General features: G+C 40.3%; 1 long non-coding RNA gene across 1 annotated transcript in view; it reads left to right on the forward strand.

The window, feature by feature from the left end:
- Window positions 1-21,601, forward strand: part of LOC120407465 — a 100,789-nt gene that overhangs the window by 33,519 nt on the left and 45,669 nt on the right. The window contains exon 2 of the long non-coding RNA XR_005599990.1: window positions 523-717. This is a non-coding gene — a long non-coding RNA (uncharacterized LOC120407465). The remainder of the gene's footprint in view (window positions 1-522; window positions 718-21,601) is intronic.

Raw genomic sequence — 21,601 nt, forward strand, 5'->3', positions numbered from 1 at the left:
AAAGGCTACTTCGAAACTAAGTTTTCTACTAATGCAATTTGGAAGACTCTCCTTTTGATCCAAATTCACTTCACATTTTTCTCAGCAAAAGTGTAGTTACCAGATACGTATCATCGCTGATTTAATATGATGGATGTGCCTGTGTTGAAAATCCCTGTGACACAGGCATCAGAAAAAAACCCAGATGTATAGGTTTCAGGATTACATAAGGAATACATTAGTTTTTAATGGACAGCACTGGTGTACATGTGAAATCATTTAAGATGCGATGTCTTAGTTTTACTGCAGCAGAATCTTTATACTCCATGCAGCAGACATTCGCCTTATACTTGATGTTTGATGTAACATGTGGGGATAGAACTAATTGCAAGTTGAAACTCATCTGAACTTCTTGAGACTTGCTCTAGCAAACTCCTCTGACAACACCTTTGATCTCTTCCTTCAGTTGCCACCCTTTCCAACTGACCTAGATTCCCCCCCTCGGTATGGTTGATCCATTTCCTGATGATCCCTCTGTTCCAGGGTTGCTGCAGAAGACAGGATTCTGGTTATTAGTAGAACTCACAAGAAGCAGCATATGGCCCTTTCTTGTCAGCAGCAGCTCTTGTTTGAAAGAGGCTGAAGACCAATCCTACCAGCCGCTGCTCTTTGGAAGGAAGGTGCTTTCCCAGCCACCACCATTGGGAGAAAGCTCCTGACCTGAGGTGGGATCCAGAGGTAAGCAGCCTTTCTGCTAGGTTCTATTGCTCCAGAATTATAATCCTAGATGCTCTGTAGATTTAGGAATATTGTCCTGAGCAGTGATTATGTAGTCCTAAATTAGTAGGGGAGGTACCCTTGAATATCTGCATAAAGCAACTAAAAATTGTAAAGGGAAATAGATATTGAGATTCTTCATAGTGGAAAGCGAAACCATCTCAAGTTGGAGTCCAGGGTTCACTGCTGTTGTTACTGATGATATGATAATGATGGAATATCACATTGATGTTGATGTATGACAATTCAGCAAACACATGAATAGTCAGTGTTGTGTTACTGAATCACCTGTACTGTCAATGGATTATAGTGGGAAATGTTCCAGTCCTGTTCTGTCATCCTTACAAGCCATTTGCTATAGTGGTTCAGAAATTGCAATGAGTAGGGCAACAAATGCGGTTGCAGATTTAAGTTTAACCAGTGATATAAAGTATAGAAAAATATATGTCTGCAATTCTACATTATCCCTTGATGGTTAATTGTCAAATAAGCAAAGTAATGAACTGTTTACACCTTAGAGCTTTCCATATATTCCTACATGAAACCAACTCCTGCGTAAGGTTAACCAACAAGCCAATTTGCTTAATACATTGGATTTTTTCCCCCATTTCTTTAGAATAACCCCCCTCCCCACCAGCTTATTTTGGCAGAATGTGAAACCTCAGCCTCATGATGAGTTATAACAAACAACTCTCGGTTGGAAAAAACAAGTTTTTTATTTCAAATTGTTTTTATGAAATTAAAATAGAAACTGTGATTAAAGGATACTGCAAAACGTTTTCCCTGGGTGGCCCTCTGTTTGGATTACATACAACTTTGCAATGACTGAAGTTCTGAATAATTCTTTAGCCGCGTATTTATAAGACTATCATTGAGGGAAAGATGCTTTTAGGAAAATCAACTTTTCTCAACTTGGCCAGAGTTATGATCCTTGGCTTAACACTCAGAACTTTCACAAAGTTCTATGTACTTTAAAAGCAAATTCCACCAAAATTCTCCCCACTTTCAGGCTATTCCACATATTCTGTGGAGCCATTGCAGAGCTATCATGATATTACAGCAGCATTTCTCTAATGCACACTGACCTGATTGTGTATCTTATCTGCTTTCATAGCATGATGATGGCAGAATTACATTTCTATGCAGCACATGGGGAAATAAAATACAGCATGATTATAACTGGGATTAAATATGGAAATAGGCTGGATTTAGTGACCAGAGGTAATACAGATAAGGTGGTCAAATTTCAGCATTTCCCTTGCAAGGCCATTTCAAATTGTGAAATTACCTGTGTATCTTAGTATCCTGCCTACTGCTTTCTAAGTGGTTGAGTTAATTCATCATCTCAGTGTCATATGAGCTCAGTCCTGGCGCAGTTTCAAGAGATCTCATTATTTTTTGATGTCTGTGATGGATTAGAGATGAGAATATCACTGGCCTACGGGTTCACTAGCTCTGCCTGTCATATTTGTCAGCTACAAACTAGCTCTAGTGAAGGGTTATAAGGGCATTTGGGATAGTGGGCCATTAAAATGCTGTTCCATTACTTACACACAGTCAGCTTGAGGAAATATAAGGTAACAAGTGTGAGAGTTACCTCATGGGATCCATTTTCTCTGTTATGCACCCAAGAAGGAAAATCAAGATGACAGCAGACAACAAGGAGCTTTTGCCACACTCACTAGCCACATCTTGTAATTTCTTACTATCCCACTCTCTGCAGGTGAAAAGTGCTTGTTTGGGTAACCTCGCATGTAATTCTGGAAGCTCTGTGGTGGAGCAGATATCCTGCTTGATCTTCTCGTTCTTGGTATCCTTCTTAATTTAGTTTTGGATCAGAACTTAGGATGACCCTTGAACTTTTCACAGTCCTGAAAAGATTGTTCTCATTTGGAGTAGTTGTCTCAGGGATCAATATACAGTGAGTACTTCACTTTTCAAATTCAGGACAAAAGGATTTGTGGGACAAGAATCTGAAGAATCAAGCACTTGAATTTGCAAAAGAATTGGTATAACTTGAGGCAAAGTATATTTGTGAGGTTTATGATTTCCAGATAGCTTATATGGTTGGTATGAAATAAATCCATAACAATGCAGGTAGTATTAGAGCATCTGAAATACCCCATTTTGACAATGTCATTATGAGCCTGGAGTTTTAAAATCCCACTTATCTTACAGGAACAGTGTGTCTTTAACAGGAACTCAGTATTAGTGGGTTTCACCCTGAAGGGGAAGAAGGCCCAGATCCACAAAGGTATTTAGGTGCGTTATGTCTAGGGCACTACCAAATTCACGGTCTATTTTGGCCAATTTCATGGTCATAAGGTTTTAAAAATCATAAATTTCATGATTTCAGCTATTTAAATCTGAAGTTTCACAGTATTGTAATTGTGGGGGGCCTGTGGCAGGGTCACAAGGTTATTGTGGCAGGGATGCAGTACTGCCACCCTTACTTCTGCGCTGCTGCTGGCAGGGCACCACCTTCAGAGCTGGACACCAGGCCAATAGCTGATGCTTTCCAGTCACCCAGCTCTGAAGGTAGAACAAGAAGTAAAGGTGGAAATACCACGACCCTCCCTAAAATAACCTTGCAACCCTCCTGGAACTCTCTTTTGGGTCAAGACTCCCAATTTGAGAAATGTTGATCTCCCCTGTGAAATCTGTATAGTATAGGGTAAAAGCACACAAAATACCAGATTTCACGGTCTGTGATGCATTTTTCATGGCCGTGATTTTGGTAGGGCCCTACTCATGCCTATTGATTTAAATGGGAGTGAGGCACCTAAATACCTTTGAAAATCTGGGAAGAAATGCCTGTTAGAAGTGAGGCATTAATACTGCTCTAGGACTGTGTGCTGCTTTCCCTAACTCCATCCTACTTTAAATACTGCATATATATTGTATCAGACACACACAATGTTTGATAAGCTGCAGAAGGATGGAACTGACAATTCAAATGGCATCCTCTAAAGATCATCTTCGATTAAGACGGAGAGATAGGTGTGTAAGGATGGATGAGAGTGGGACAACTCATCCTTTCTCACTGAAGAAATTCTTATATGCATGATATAAAAAGATTTACTGTATATGCTACACTAGACCCCTCTCTTAAGTTCAAAATTTCTCGTCAGTTCTTTAATGACAGATATTTCAAAAAGTGTCTTCGTTAACTGGATATCATGAATACGTCAAGAGCATTTTTTTCTGTATATGAAATACTTCATTCTAATGTATGAAGAAATGAACCTTCCATTTCTGGTTTAATGACTGAGTAATACTCTGGGCAAATATAGAATTTTTAAAAAATTTGAATTTATCCTTGAAGTAACTGTAGAAAATTTTAAGTTGATTATTTTAAACTTATCATTATTTGCTTTTAAAATTCTATAGCTAACAGAATTCTTACTTTGGATTTCACAATAATTGTCCAAGAACACCATACTGTCTATAAAATAATGGACAAACAATTTCATACATACAAGACTAGAGTATAAAACAAAACTTTTAGAAAAGTATGGAATATCATGGTGATGCCTCTACTTGTAAATCATTCTTGTGTCTCTGTGTCCTCAAAGTTTATAATGTCACCACCTGAAAACAGAAAGTTCAGTCCCACTATTTGTCAATGACTATTAACTATAGCTGGTCAGGAATTTTGCTGAAAAATGGCTATTTGTCAAAAGCAAATCTTTTTATTGAATCATATTGATTGCAGTTAAACTTTCACTGGGAAGGTTTTTCTCAGGTCTTGCTCACAATGCTCAGGGTCTAACTAATCGCCATATGTGTGGTCAGGATGAAATTTTCCCCCAGATCAGATTGGCAGTGACCTTAAGGGTGGATGCAGGTTGCTTGCTAGGATTATCTGGGTATATCTCACTTAATCATTTCCTTGCTATTTCTGGGGCCTTGGGCACTGGTGTCCTTCAGTCCTTCTATTCTCTGCCTGTGCCATATAATAGTCTAGTCTCCTGTGGGCTATAAAAATGTGGTCTAATTTTCATTGTTGCATTTAATGTGAGGGTGCTGGGTAGTGCTGATGGCCTGTGCTATGCAGGATGTCAGACTAGATAACGTGGTGTTCCTTTCTGGCCTTAAACTCTATGAGGTCCAGAATGGAATTTTCTGGTCAAAACGAGAGACCTAACCAGGCATTTACCTGGGAGTTGAGAATCTCGGCTCATGTCCCTGAGGTCTGAATCAGGCTATTGGCTATGCTGCAGTGGTCTTCCTCTTATGCATATTTTGTGAGAACTTTCAAAATGTTCTTCCCTCTTCCCCCCACCCCCCATTACAGAAATAAAAATTGAAACCTCACACATTTTTGTGAAATGGAAATTCTTGTTTTCCTGTCAGCCCGCTTAATAATTATATGGTCATACCGTATATCAGTTTTACCTAAGTGTCTCCAGCAAAAATGACAAGGGATATCATTCTCTTTGAAGACACTAGACAATAATCTTCCCCAAATAAGTAAAAGTTTTTAATTTTTCTCAAATAATTTTTTTTTAGCATTAAGGTATTTACAAAAAAAGGGAACACAGAAAATAAGAGCTTTTAAAGATTAGTCGTGATATTAAAATCATATCATGAGTAAGGCTAAGTTTTTGTCATGGATATTTTTAGTAAAAGTCACGGACAGGTCATGGGTAATAAACAACAATTCATGGAAGCCTGTGACCTGTCTCTGACTTTTACTAAAAATATCCCTCAGAAAAGGGGTAGGTGGGTTTTGCACCCACTGCTGCTGGGGCTCCTGGATCCTGCACCGCTCTGGTGCGTGGGAGCTCCGGGGTCCCCTTGCCCATAGGGCTGGGCTGCTGCAGGGTCCCCTCACCCCCGGGCAGCTGGTAGTTGCATAGTCCCCCAGCCACGGCTGGGCAGGTGCGGAGAGATTCCCCGCCGCCCACTGTGGCTTGGTCTGCCAGCCCCCTGCCATGGCTGGGCAGCTGTGGGATCCCCCCACCACGGCAGGGGCTGGGAGCTGTTGAAGTGGGGCTGGTTGGGAGCTCCAGCCCTGGGGCAGAAAATGTCACGGAGGTCAATGGAAGTCAGGGGCGGCTCTACAAAGTAGGCTGCCCCCCAGCAGCGGCGCGCGCGCGCCGCCTCCCCAGTCCCGGTCGGGTCCCCTTCCCCCGGCATCCTGGGGCTGGGGGGGAGGCGTCATTTGTGGAGCCGGCGCCGCCGGCCGCGCAGGTCCACCGGAGCCGGACGAGCGGACCTGCCGCAGCGCGGCCTGCGGCGGCTCAGCTCCGGAGCGGGGGCCGGGACCGCGACGGGGCCGCCAGGCAGGCACCGTCCGCTCCCTCCGGCCGGTGGACCTGCCGCAGGCGGCCCGGCGAGCCAGCGGAGCCTCCACCGACCGCCCCCGCCCCCTCCCAGGATGCTGCCCCTGCGCCGCCGCCCCCCCCCCCCTGATGGAAGTCATGGATTCTGTGACATAATCATAGCCAGGGCCGGGTCCAGGCACCAGCCGACCAAGCACATGCTTGGGGCGGCACCTTGAGGAGAGGCGGTGTTCAGGTTTGTTTGTTTTTTTTGGTTCAGCTGGGTGGCACTGGAGGATTTTCTTTGTTTGTTTTTGTTTCGGCCGGGCGGTGCTCGGGGGGCTTGGGTGGCGCGGTGCTCAGGGAGGGGCGGGGGGCTTTGGCGGTGCGACACTCGGTGGGCTTTGGCGGCGCGGCGCTTGGGCGGCGTGGTGCTTGGGGGGGCAGGGGCTTGGGCGGTGTGGCGTGGCGCTCCGGGGGGGGGTTTGGCGGCACTCGCGGTGGGGGGTATTATGGCGGGGCAGCACTTTTTTTTTTTTTTTGCTTGGGGCGGCAAAAAAGTTAAAGCCAGCCCTGATCATAACCTTAATCATGAGGTCTGATATAGTTACAAAAACTAAAAATAGATTTTTTAAAGTCATTCAACAGTATCCGCAATCAGTTAGCCTTGTAGGATTTGAAGTCCTGTCTGATCCATCATACAGACATCATCTTACACGATGCTCTAAATGGAGTCTCACTGAACCACTGCTCTCTGAGCCCTCCTTTGAACTGCTCACTCTCTGGTGGAAGTCTTCATTAGAAGGTAAAAACTGTTTCTCTGAAATATCTTTTTGAGTGACTTCAGGCTTAGCTATTTCCAGTGAATCATTGGCTCCCCTTTTCCCTGTAGTCTTCTTTACTGAGTACTAATGTGTAACAGAGCTTTTATAACTCCCCGACCAAAAAGATGAAAGCTTGTTGATTCTACCTAAAGTGCCACTAGCAACACAGCCTCCATGCTGGGTTACTTGCACATGCCTCATTTTGCCATTTTAAGAAGTCAAATAGAACAAGATTATTATTAAACATTGCAGAATGAATGAACTCCACCCCCCTACATCTCTCCCATTATATCCTACATTCATTGGGAAATGAATCCTACATTCATTGGGAAATGATCATTTAGGTGTGTGCTACTGGAAAGGGTATAAGAAAGCAAAAATGGGCCAAAATGGTATTTCTGAAAGGGAGAAGGTGGTGAGTCTAAGACCTATTTTCCAAAGAAGTAAGTTTTAATGATGGGTGAACCAATCTGGCTAACATAAGAACTGACTCAAACTGACTCTCTTTATAACTTCATAAAGCATGTTTAACTTTAATAAAAAGTTCTGCATACTGTTCACTTTCTGGTTTTGAGTTAAAGGAGATATAAATACTGTAACAAATCCATGGCTATCTGCTGAAGAAACTTCATGATAGTAATTGTTTCACATGCTGCATGCTGGCTAACATGAAAGTGCTTGCAAAACTAAACTGGCTTTTTATTAAGAGAACTATTTACAGAGATGCTGCAACCTCAGTTCGCATTCTAGCCATATGCACACAGACTGACTACCTCCTCAAAATTCTTGCCTCCTGAAACCTGTGCTGCTCCTTCCAAGTTTTATGCAGGTTGTAACCATCATCATACTGAACTTCATGGCAGCAGCGGGGTTACACCTGAGATCTTCCTTCTCTCACAGCACAAGGGTCCTATTACTTGAGCTAAGGGAGAATCCCCATTAGACTTTATTATTTATTAGTTGTGAAATTCTGACTCCATCCAGTGGAGGGCAATAGTACACATGCAGACATCATCTAGTCACTTCATGGCAATACTATATTGGAGACTGTTCTCATAGTACTTAAACCAGTACTGAAACTTAAAATACTGTTCTGATGAGATTTTAAGTCTGGTCTCCAGACTGAAGCTGTTTGGATAAGTTTCCCATAAGCAGCTAAACTTTGGATACTTATTCGAACTGAAACCAACTCAAACCTCTGAACCTTGTCTTGTTCGTGAATCACTCCTCTGTCAGTGCTTTCAGCTATTGACAGGTACAAAGATATATAGAGCTTTAGTCATAGTAGAGAAGGGGTGTGAAAGAGCCTACCCTTGAACAAGTGCAAAAAGAGTTTGTCCTTCAAAATAAGGTAAACTTTTTTGCAAGACTGGCATCAGCGTTAATTGTATGTGAGTAATGGTGACATCAATTTGATTTACTTTATTAAATTTCTTTAAACAGAATATAAGCACATCAGCAATTTCCTCATGAACATTATCCTCTGAGAGATACATAAGTATATTCAAAATTCTAATGAAAACAAAATTACCATACATTTAAAAATGCCTTTTCTGCTTACTTCTGAATTACGTGATAAATACATCCTATAATGCCAGCAAACAAAAAAAAATAGTTTAGAGAAGTGGTTTTAGTCACTCCAGTAATTAACTATATTTACAGGGTAAAAAAAGTATTAATAATGCATGAAATTTAATTCTGAAACCATTACTCTGCTGCTTTACACAGTCAGGGCTTCATTACTCAATTACTAAACAGGAAATATTACAGTAATTTAACTATAGTTAAGGCTGGTCATCACTAATGATGGGTGATGGTTCAGAAGGTTCAGTTCATATAAATAACCAAAATAACCAAAAATTGCTTCTCAGAATTTCATTTAAACTAGCTGAAATGCTTTCTTCTGCAAACTGAGTTCCAAATCTCATTAGGACACTGGGTCTTGTGTTTTTTTACAAGATTTCCAGTACTTCCTCTGTGCAGTGAATCTGGACATGTTGGACCCAGTCCTCCAAATCTCTTGCATGCCTCCTGTTTATGTCAGGTGGATCTATGTATATCAAGCTTGTAGCATCAGGCCAGTTGTGAGGACACCCTCTCTTTCAGTATTTCATAACTTTCATACCACAACCTGACGGGGACCAGAAAGAAAAGAATGTGCCATTTTCATATCCTTTCCCCCTCCCCATGCACAGACCTCACATTTCACTTACTATTTAATTTCTTCAAGGAGCGAGATGAAAGAGTAGATTTTAGAAATGTTTTATAGGAAGAACTGGACAAGAGGAGAGAAGGATACAAGGCATCTAAAATTGACCTCAAGATTAAACCTTACAATGAAATGCTGGTCCCATGAACTCAATGACAAAATTCCCATTGAGTTCAATGGGGCTGGGATTTCACACCTTATATTTAAGATACCTGTTAGTTATAAACAGCTCTGTATTGATATCTAGAAATGCTATTTGAGAATTTTTGTGTGTGGAAAACTTAGTGAGTATAGTAGGCATGAAATAAACACTTCACAGATTTGTATGTACTTTTCTTTTTGTTAATCATAGATAGGGCCCTACCAAATTCATGGTCCATTTTGGTCAATGTAATGGTTATAGGATTTTTAAAATAATAAATGTCATGTTTCAGGTATTTAAATCTGAAATGTCATGATATTGTAACTGTGGGGGTCCCAACCCAAATGAGGGTCAGTGGGGAGTTCCAGGGGGGGGACACGCAGTATTGCTACTCTTACTTCTGTGCTGCTGCTAGCAGCAGTGCTGCCTTCAGAGCTAGACTCCCACCCAGCAGTCACCACTCTCCAGTCACCCAACTCTGTGAAATCTGGTCTCCCCTACAATAGCCAGATTTTATGAGGGAGATCAGATTTCACGGGTCGTAACACATTTTTCACAGCCATAAATTTGGTAGGGCCCTAATCATAGACCTTCACATATGCTAACCAAATACCCTGGAAATCATTCTTTTCCAAATCAAAAATAGTCTGTATTGTTATTTTGGAACAGTATTTTTTAAAATCATCTCATTAAAAGTTCTCAAGGGAAAACAAATCTCCAAGAAATTTTTTTGCAAAATTGTTTACATTTATACAGAATGCAAATGACATAGGATGGGAGTAGAAAACCAGTTGTTAAATCTGATTGTTTCTTTCAAGTATAGAAAAAATAGTTTTATTGAAATAGAAATCAGAGTAATTAATAATAATATTATTGCAGTTTTTGTCCCTTTAAAACAAAAGTCTATCAGAGGAAGACCCCTTCTGAGAAAATTAAGAGAGGGGTGGTAGTGAGTTACCTCATTAATAATTCTCCTTTCTACCATTGTGTTAATTAGATAATCCCATAAAAGGTATTGGTACTGTTTGGCGGGAATCCCCCTCTCCTCCATATCTCTCGCCCCAAACACCCCCACCAAAAACTATGAACAGTTTGATAATTGTACCCCATTCCCATTTTCGCCCTATCCCCAGAGAACTGGAATATATGCACCGATCAAAATTCTTCATTCCAAAAGCTAAACAGGTGGCAACTCATGGCTCATTTCCAAACCTGCTCTGAACAGTGCAGCTGGTCAGCCATCATATCAGAGTGAGAATATTTTTACCCTTGCCCACTTCCTCTATCCTTCCAAATTCCACCTTCACAGTTTATTAGTCTCAACAAAATGGTCATTGTTCATTCTCACGTACTGAAGAACTTGGTTTACTGATTGCTTTCCCAAAGCCGGTGCTTTATTCCCTGCTGCCACTGTGCTCAAAACTTTTTGGATGTGAAATTCTCCGTTAGTATTGTCATTGTATACTATGGTAGGACTTTATACTTCAGACAAGTGATAGCTCTGTGGGGCAAGGATTGTGTTTACTAACACTCCACATGTCAGACAGGTCAGCAACAGGGGGGATGAAACAGACAAATAGAGTGGGAGATAGGAGGATGAGGTAACAGTAAAATGAACAGGGTTTTGAAAGAAAAGCTGCTCACTAATCACTACTTGCTCTAACAATACAGGAAGGCTGTGATTTTTAAACAACATTTCAGGTTTTGGTTTTAAGGATCCTCCATTGTGCTCCTTCTGGGGTTTTTTTTTTTTTTAATCATCTTTTTTTTTTTGTCTTTCTCTTGCTTTAAAAAAAAAAGGAATAGGAAAAGTGGACTAATAGCCATGGTGGGCCAGATCCAACTGAATCTACTATTAGACAACTATTAGAAATGTTAGGAGCGAACTAGTCTGACTGGAACTATGCTAAAAAGTCCTTTCAATGCTTATCAGATCAGGGAGCAGATTTTCTGTGCTAGATTAGGTCTTAAAATTTGATTTTGCCTATAACTTTGCTAAGTTTTTCTTAAATATTGATTGTGTATATACTTGTACGGGGGGAAGGGGGGTAAGAGAGAGAGATCTTCTCTATCCTTTTTCCCCTTCCCTGTTGTCCATGATTTCATCTCTTCTGTCCCCACAGTTCTACCTTTTATCACATTCTTTCAATTTCTGCTTTGCTTTTTCTTGCCTCTTTAGCCTTCGTTATTGAACAAATTAATCAAAAACATCTTTAGCTGTGGCTTGTTGACCAGAAGCTTTTCACTGAATATTTCTGCTTTTAAAAAAATAATTAAAAATAAATGACCAAGTTAGCTACTGACCTGACTCTGTCTGTGACTAGGTCTCGGGCAGCAGGCCTCTCTAACCTCACAGGGCTATAGTCAGAAGAAAAATGGCATGTCCTTTATACCTACATAAACCTAGGTCAGGATGTGGTGTTTAAGGCCAATAAACACATTTCTAAACCTTGCTAACCTCATTGAAACATGGATATTAGACATTAAACATTGAGATTAGGATGCTTGTGTGCTAAGAAAACTGCTTATTGTGTTTCATTGTTTCCCTGTACTCCCTGCCTGTTTGCCTGTATTCATCTGTTGTCTCTTGTCTTATACAGACATTGTAAGCTCCTTGGAGTAGGGACCATCTTTTTGTTCAGTGTTTATACAACGTCTAGCACAATGGGGTCTGGTCCATAGCTAGGGCTGCTTAGGTGCTCTGGTAATACAGCTAAAAATAATAATGCTTCACATCAGATATTCGATGTACTAAACACTTTAGATATCCAAAAGAAATAAAGTTTATGCAAATCAGGAGTGTGATGACTACCTGGATTGCATTTCAGGCCCAATTTTGTAACAATCCAGGGAAAACTCCCTTTCGCAATTTTATTCCCTCGCTACATGTGGCTGCAATAATTTGTGGTGATGTCATTTGTATCATATATTTGAGAATCTGCTTCTATTGTCCAGTAGGTTGATAATATTTTTAGTTTCGTACCAATTCTTTATGATAAGAAGTGTTAGCAAATTTGTAATTGCCAGATATATTTGGCCCACATCCCTAGTGGATAAAAAAACTGGTGTAGCTCCTTTGAAGTCAATGGTCCTACACTGATTTACACCCGCTGAACATCTAATATTTATATGCATGCAATCTATCTGAACAAATATGTACTGAAAGTAGAAAGCAGAAACATGTTCAGTGAAACTTATATTGTTGTACCATAGTTATGTGGCAACCAGCAGTATCGCAGATTAAAAGTGGAGTTAGAAGAGGCAAACGTTTCATTACGACGCTTCTCTAATGCTGTGTCTATACTGCAAGTGAAGGTATGATTGCCGTGTGAGTAGGCAAAAAGATTAAAGCTAGTGCTGGTAATAATAGCAGAGAGACCCAGCAGCATGGACCATCATGTTGGCCAGCAACCTGAGTACATATCCAGAGGACCTCGTGGGCTTGTGCTGGGGTGGCTAGCCAGCACAGAAGACCATGCCATTATATCCTCGCTGCCACTGTTACCTGCACCAGCTTGATTAAAGCTAATTTGGGTATGTACACCTGTGCTGCAACCGCCTTCCTTTGTGGCATAGATGTACTAGCACTAGTATACCTTGATTTGTTTCAGTGGGCTAGGATCCAATTTTACATGACTCACAGACTTTAAGCTCAGAAGGGATCATCGTGATCATCTAGTCCGACCTCCTGCACATTGCAGGCCACAGAACCTCGCCCACCAACTCCTGAAATAGACCTCTAACCACTGGTGAGTTAGTGAAGTCCTCAAATCATGATTGCAAGCCTTAAAGTTACAGAGAATCCACCATTTACTCTAGTTTAAACCTGTAAGTGACCCGTGACCCATGCCCCATGCTGCAGAGGAAAGTGAAAACCCTCCACGGTCTCTGCCAGTCTGATCCCAGGGTGGTGGGGGAGATTCCTTCCTGATCCCAAATATGGTGATCAGTTAGACCCTGAGTATGTGGGCAAGTCCCACCAGCCAGACACCTGGGAAAGAATTCTCTGTAGTAACTCAGAGCCTTATCCATCTAGTGTCCCATCTCTGTCTGTTGGGGATTTTTGCTACAGGCAGTCACAGACTGACTATATGCCACTGTAGGCAGTCTGTCATACCATCCCCACCATAAACTTATCAAGTTCAGTCTTGAAGCCAGTTAGGATTTTTGCCCCCACTGCTCCCCTTCGGAGGCTGCTTCAGAACTTCACTCCACTGATGGTTAGAAATCTTAGTTTAACAGCAAGCCTAAACTAGTTGATGTCCAGTTTATATCCATTTGTTCTTGTGTCCACATTGGTGCTTAACTTAAATAACTCCTCTCCCTCCCTGGTATTTATCCCTCTGATGTGTTTATAGAAAGCAATCATATCTACCCTCTGCCTTCTTTTGGTTAGGCTAAACAAGTCAAGTAATACAACAAGAGAGGCTCTTAAGTTACCTGTTTCAGATCAGCTATATTATTTCTTGGAAGAAACGGGAGTTGTACTAATCTTCTTCTTGCACTGTTATTATTGTTTTAGTAAATATGTAGTCTCTTCAACACATACAAAATCACTTCTAATTTTGTCACAAATAGCCCACCCATCCTTGTTCTCCATTTTTTGCCCATTCCCATATATTAATCCCTAATAGACACAGGGACACTATTTCATGGCACTGTTGTTCATCATAATTCAAATATCACTGCTCTGTTTTGTTGCAGAAATCATGGCTAGTGTTGGGTGGATAATATTTTTCCTGTCCCACAGAAATTTTTATCAGTTCAAAAATTTTCCCATACCTCATTGAGATGAAACCTGAGACTTTCAGTGTGTCTGAAAGGGAAATTAGTAAATTGTGGCAAAAAAATTCTATTGCAACTAATTGGCATTTTTCAATGAAAAATTATTTCCTTGAAAATTTCCTAGCCAGCTCTAATCATGGCAGCTCTCAAAACCTGATAAAACCCCTTGTTCTGTTTAACTGGCAAACTATTATCAAAAGCAAGCAATATTTCTACCTTTACTGCCTCTTCCTTTCCCTTTCTCATTTTAGTACCAATTCCTATGCGACCTTATGCCCAGAAAACCTCAAGTACTGGACAAAAACTAATCAGCTAAAACTTGAGCAGCCACCTGATATAGTCCTGTGTATAGTGCTGGCTGGCAAGAAGCAGCATGTATGTTTGTTTTTTCAAGCCCAAAAAGTGTGTTGTAAGGAAGAGAGATTTGTTTCTGATGTTCCTTGAACAAAAAAAGGTTGCACTGATTGGACTTTCAATTAGCAACATGTTAGTGACATTTAGTGACATGCGTGAAAGTAAAAAAGTGAAAGTAAAAACTCCTCTAATTCCTAAACTTTCTGGAAACTCTTATTACACAGTACTATAGTATCTACAAAGATATTAAATTCCAGATGTGTTGACTGCCAACAGTCATTGATACAAGACAACATTATAGAGTGAATCTGAGTCACCCCAGTGAAATTCTCCTCCTCACCATTGTTTTTGGTTCACTATTTCCTTAGCAGAGGGAGGGAAATATTGTCAGAATCACAAGAAGCAGCTATTCTGGGAAACAGCTCATTTTACATCAAGGGAAACAGTGTGTTAGAAGTGCCAGATGCTTTGTGGAGTGAAGTTATGGTATTTATAAAAATGAGCATTATTTAACGTGATTTTTTTTTTTGGTAAATAGAAGTTGCATCTACTCCAAAAATGGTTGAGTTTCTGCAGCTGGAAAGTATGGAAGGAAGCAGGAGAGTATGGAAGGCCAAACTATAGAGAGCTTCTTGCATCTATCAATATAGTGAAGCAGCCTTAAAAATCCCACCTATCCTCTGGGGAGGGGTGTCTTTTTCACAGGGACTTAATGTAATAATATTCACCCTGCAGAGCTACATTCAGGTTTGGTGTCATTTTAAAGCTCCACTGCTGTAGTTTGTTTACAAGAACCGATGATGTTGGCGATGAAACTGATGTTGGCGATATTGTAATGCCAGATGGATATAGGTTTATTATACAATGTAGATGAAATTTGCCTAGATCATTACAGCAAGTTACAACCTCTTTCTTTTCAAATAGCAAGGAAAGTCTGAGTTATAATTGATGTGCTTTTCTTTTTGCCTTGATTGGCAGCTTGTCTTCAAAGGTAGCAGCAGACTGGGGAAGAACAGAGGGAATTTGAAAAGAAACTCAAGGACTTTGGAAAGACAAGTTGATTTGTGTTCTATTTACCATGCTTTCCTTTTCCAGGTCAGCATGAACACATCAGTAATGCTGAGTCTATGCAATCATTGTTCCACCTCTCCTCTCATTCCTATTGACTTCCTGTTAAGAAAATAATGCTAACTAATGCCCTCTTTAATTGAACTGAATTCCTGATGATGTCTGAAGGGATGGTGTGTGACAAACAGTTAAATCGAGTCATTTGTTTGTTTCGTGTATTCTTTATAATGTATTCAGATAAACTCCAAAAGAACCAAAAAGACCATCTGTTCTCAGCCAGCTGTACATTTGCCACCCTGGATTCTATCCCTCATCACTACAGATGGCTGCAGTTGCTTGTTTTGGTGTTGATTTTTTTTCAGTTCTGGTTACTACAGCTGTTCCTCTCCAGCAGGGCTCTAAGTCTTATACCCCAAAAGCTGGATGTAAGACATCCTGTTAAATGTGCAGTTTTACCAGGTATCTATCTTGAAAAAATAAATTCCTTTGGGAGAAACAATGCTCCTTTTCATATTCTGTCACTTTTTTGTTTTCTGATTCACTGAGGCTGAATGAGGAACAACAATAATTGTATTCCATGTCAATAGGTTAAACAAAGCTGGGTTCAGACAAAAAAAATCCTAGAACCAATTTTATACATCATGAGTTTATATACTGGATAACACAACCTTCCATATGCACAGAAACTCTAATAAATGTCACCTTTGCAATTAGACAGTAAAATCAGTTTACTATAATTTATGTTTTATGCTAGTTTGATGTGACAAAAAAATGAAAAGGCCTCAGTCCCAGACAACTGTGAAATAAGAGCTGATTTCTATGCTGGTCCAGTCATATCTCTTTAAATTCTTAATGGTATCACCTTCAAATTGAAGGTCCTTTTCACCTAATGCCAAAATACCAGAAAGGAAATATTTCTAGTGGAATGACTGTGGACCACTCATCAAATATTTACACATCCTTCCACACCCTTAACTCTGGAATAAGGAATTTGTGAACTGGAAATACTCCAAAATCATACAAATTACCCCATTTTACATTCAAAATCAAAACACTTCATGTGAAAGGTGTCCAAATTCAACTATGAGCAGAGGTAACCAAGATGTTCTGGAATTTGCATCTAAATAAGTTTCTTAGCACTCTGCATGCCTGTTACCAAAAAGGAGATATTGAAACTAGAAATTAATGAGACCTACTCAGGTGTCTGGATATTCTTCTGCAAAACATCATGAACATAATCAGACTTGAGTCCCTGGAGAAAAAGTGGAAAGAGAGCAGCCTGTTGACCATGACTTGTGAGGTCTGTGGCCACTCTACACATCTGACATTCATATCCTGAGGGAACTGTAGTTGCGGCAGGTGTTGATATAATGAAATTCCATTCTGCCTGTGTTGGAATAAGAACTGCTCAGTTATCCGAGCAGTCAACATTCATAGCAAGGTCATCCTAGACACCCTATACCTGTCATTTCCCCAGGGCCCATTTCAAACCAGGTCTGCTGTCTGGTCTGAGGAAGAGTTTCTGCGTCGCTCACTGCAAGAAATATTCTTGAACATTTGTTTGATATTGAAACATTCGGTAAATAAATCTATTGAAAAATTATACCCTGCAAAAAAAGCCACCACAGTACAAGGTATCAGAGTTAAGTGAATAATTTGCCATGAATAATTTAGTCAGTGATTTTAGCCTTTTCCCATGCATGCAGGATATCCATGTTTTCTTTTATGAATAGAATTTCTATAAATTCACTATGGTCAAGATGGTGGTTTGCTGTACATGGACACGGAGGGAAGAAAGGGGGGTGTAAGCTTCCCCATTACTCACCATCAATGGCCTGAGTGCAGAGGGACAGCAGGCGGTATGGGGATGCTACTTCCTCACAACGCAGGTGGCTGAGGAGTGAATGAGTGGAGGAGGGTTGGGAATTAATGATGCTAGCACTCTACCCTCCCAGCACCCCATCCACCATAGCCAGTAACAGATTACTTCCCTCTGAAGCTAGGAGGGCAACCAAGGAAGAAACTATGACTCTGAGTGAGGGGCTGCTTGTAGGCTCGTGCAACTATACTATACTCTTTCCCTTACTCAGGGCAAGATACAAAGTCTCATTCTTGCCCTATTTGAACTTACTTTCAGTGATTGATTGCACATATTCAGTGCTGTGATTAGTTATATAATATTAGTCAGCATTGTTTTCGTTCCCTGATTGGATAAACCCGTAAGCATTTTCAGTGCAAGTACTTGGTTTCCCTGGAGCTCCATGTATGGAAATTTGGAATTTTCCTTTTTACAAACATTTTGCCAGTAAATCTTGATTGCTCTGATGTTTGTTGAAACAGAAAAGGGCTAGGAATGTGAGAGAATGCTCCAAATGACTTCAATAGAAAATTAAAATGAAGATTTGTGGAAAAATCTTTATTTTCCCCGCTTGAGATCTATTTTATGAAGGTTAGACTGCAAAGGTGGTAGCTTGTGAATTCCTTTAAAACCTGGTGGGGTAGATTTTTAATGAGGCATGTGGAGGTTTAGCCACACAACTCCTTTTGAACTTTATGGAAATGTTGTGGCAAGCTCTCTTTGCCCACCACTTTGAAAATATTCTGCAATGCATTAAATTAAAGTACATATCAATAACTAAATCTTGATCTATGAACTACTGGGACATTTGTGATCCTCTGGGACAATGCAGATCACAAGCCTAGGGCATGGGAGATGAGGGTTAGGCATTCTCTGCCACAGAGACCTAGCTGTGGACCCAGAAGACCCAGTTCTTCCTTTCAGAAGAGGAAAATAATAATAAAAACAATATCTAGCTCTTATACAGTGATTTGCACCAGTAGATCTCAAAGCACTATACAAAGGAGGTCAGTATCATTTCCCCCATTTTACAGATGGGCAAATCCAGAGTTAAGCTCTCTTTAGGAAACAATGTACAACCTTCTTTAAGGTGGTGTACCTTACCACCATAAAAAGGATATTGGCATCCTTTTCTACTTCTGCCTCCAAAGAATTTAAAAAAATCAAAATAAAAAAGACACACAATTAATAAACTAATCAACCAAAGAAAAATAATCCTCAGGGATTTTTTAATAGCCCCAAAATAGGAGAAAGGATTGTCACTCAACAAATTCTTTGCATTGCTAATCTATTTTAGGTGGAAGGTGCTCAGGCATTGTGGTTATGAGTGGCATTCCAAAGCCCTAACATAGATTAAATACATATTCTGACAGCAAATAATACACTTTGGATATATGGACAGGGTTTAGGCAAAAACAAAGGTTTAGCAATCAAACCCAGGGTTTTGGAAAGAAATATCATTCAGGATCTCATTGGCTAAAATACTTTTAGCTACTGTTATTTTGCAAGAAATAATAGCAGCACAAAATAGAATAAGCTGTATCCATCTCTTCAACACTTTGCTTTCCTGAAACCTCTCTACCTGCCCAAATATAGCCCTCTTGTGTTTTATACTTTGGTAAAATATTTGCTGCATTTTTAAAAAAGAATAAACTACTAAGGATGCTGGAGCTATGTATAACATGAACATGAGTTCTCACATTAGCAATGAAATCGCTGGCAGAATATTTACTACTCATATTATTTTTCCATAAAATGTAACAAATTAAGTGTGTATCTGAGAGAGAAAGTACTGTATCACCCTGGACCACAATTAGGGCATTGTAATGCAAATGGCATTGGTTTGGAGCAACCATTATGTGTTATAAAGAATTATGTAAAAATCTACATAAGAAGGGGGCAAAAGTTAATGTTGGACTGAGGTTATTAGTTGTACAATGAGAATACACTCACAATACATGTATGGTCATTACCCTTTTCATAAATAGGGGCATTGAACATAAATTAAAAAGCACAGAACCAGAAAATACAGTAGCTTGCCAGCAGTCCCTTACTAAACACTGAACAGAGTCATTGCCAATCTGACCTTTGAGCTTTTGGAAAGAGTGCAGCAACTATTATAGATACAGAATTTTTGTCCATTTTTTTAGTTTAATCCTCTCTCATTATATTTCACATTGATACTATCCAGCTACAGCACTATTTCAAATAACACTTTCAAGGCACTGGGCCAAACTCCGAGATGATCACTGAAGATGGTGGTATAAATTGTAGACTGATGAGTCAAATTCACATGTGGTTACCTCTTAGACATAACCCATGGAACCAGGGCCGGCTTTAGGCCAATTCCCACGATTCCACAGGATCGGGCCCCGTGCAAGAGGGGCCTTTTTAATTTTTTTACTCACCCGGCGGCGGATGTAATTTACATGCCAAAGGGAGTGGGTTGTGTCAGGAAAAGCAAACTACAGGAAGATATAAGAAGGTATTAGATATGCAGGGCTATTTCTGTCCTCTGTTAAAAATAAAGTAGATTTTTAAAAACCTGCTCTATCTCTTACCCTTGCAAGTCACAGTCCATTTGATAATGACTCCAGTGAAGGGAGCCAGATTGTGAATAAATTGGACATGTCCATTATATCTTAATAAATATGGCATTGATAAGACCAAATCCTGCTCTCAGTTACATTGGTGCTCAGTAGAGTAACTTTGACATCAGTCAGGTTACTCTGGATTTACCCTGATATAATGGAGTAATGTATTAAAGATGCAAATTGAAAGGCTCTTAGTACAGAAGAAGAACAAAGGAAAAGCTGGGCAGAACATTTTCAGGCTGTTTTAAATAGACCAAGCCCAAGTGAACTACTAGACGTACAAGATGAAGATCCCTCAGTAGAGCTTGGTTTTGATTTATCAGATATTATAATGGAAGGATTTAGAAAAGCCATCAGAATACTCAAAAAGGGGAAAGTAGCTGCAGAGGATAACTACTGGGGAGATGCTTAAAGCAAGCTCTGGACTTTCCTTGTGTTTTTGGAAAGAATATGGAATGATGAAAAAAAACCGGGGAAGAAAGGCCTCAGTAAAATTGCCAAAAAGAAGGGTTAATTTACCAACTCCAGTAACTGGATAGGGAATCACATTACTCTCAGTGCTTTGGCAAATAATATGCAACATCATCCTGGAACATAACAAACAATTAGAGCCTCAATTTAGAGAAGAACAAGCAGTTATTAGACCATTGAGATCATGTGCAGACCATGTTGTTGTTCTCAGACATATTATAGGACCAAGTGTAAAGTGGTAAGCACCTCTTGTGATAAATTTTATAGATTTCCAGAAGGCTTTTTACAGCATACAGAGAGACAGTCTTGGAAAAGTATGGCACAATATGGAATGCCATAAAAATAATTAGATCAAGGATCTATATCGGGGTGGCCAAATTTACTGGCCCTCTGAGCCACATAAGAAGATCTTCAGAAGTTCAAGAGCCAGGGCTCACTGCTGGGAGCCGGGGCTCGAGGCTTCAGACCCATTCTAGCTGAAGCCTCAAGCCCCGGCAGATGTGCCCTGCAGGGCTGAAACCCTGAGACCCCCACCTCCCTGCTGGACAGAAGCCTCTACCCTGTCACCCCACTGCAAGGTAGAGGTCCTGACCTCCCTGCCCCCTCAATCTGGTAGGCAGAGAAGGGGGGGCATGGGGAGCTTGTGAGCCACACTTGAATGGTAAAAGAGTCACAGTTTGGCCACCCTGGTCTATATGATAATTCCAAATGGGCAGTCAGAGATAGTGATAACATCAGCCAGTGGTTTGGATTGAGAACAGGAGCAAAGCAAGGTTGTATTATGTCCCCACTATTGTTTGCATTGGTCATTGACTATGTCATGAAGAAAATAGTCATAGAAGGCAATCAAGGAATGTTATGGAAAAATGATGAAGTACAATTTTATGACTTTGCTGATGACATCATCTTGCTTAGTTCAACACATCGCTTAATGGAAGAAAAGACACAGGTTTTTTGACAGATACAGCAAATCAAGTAGGCTTGTTTGTCAATGAGGGAAGGCAGAATATCTTGCTAACCAAGTCCCAAATGTAACCATTTGAGTGAATGAAGAAACACTAGAAGAAGTAAATCATTTTACCTATCCAGGAAAGGAGATGTGCAGTGCTGGTGACCCCATGCTAGATGTAAAGCAACTAATACCAAAAGCAGCAAAGAACTTTCATAAACTTGAAAAGATTTGGAAAAGTAGCATGATTGACACTGACACAAAAGTATGAATTTTTAACACTGGCATGTCCGTCTTCCATTATGGAGCAGAGCCATGGACATC

This window comes from Mauremys reevesii, linkage group 6 (assembly GCF_016161935.1).
Source record: "Mauremys reevesii isolate NIE-2019 linkage group 6, ASM1616193v1, whole genome shotgun sequence".
NCBI classification, from domain to species: domain Eukaryota; kingdom Metazoa; phylum Chordata; order Testudines; family Geoemydidae; genus Mauremys; species Mauremys reevesii.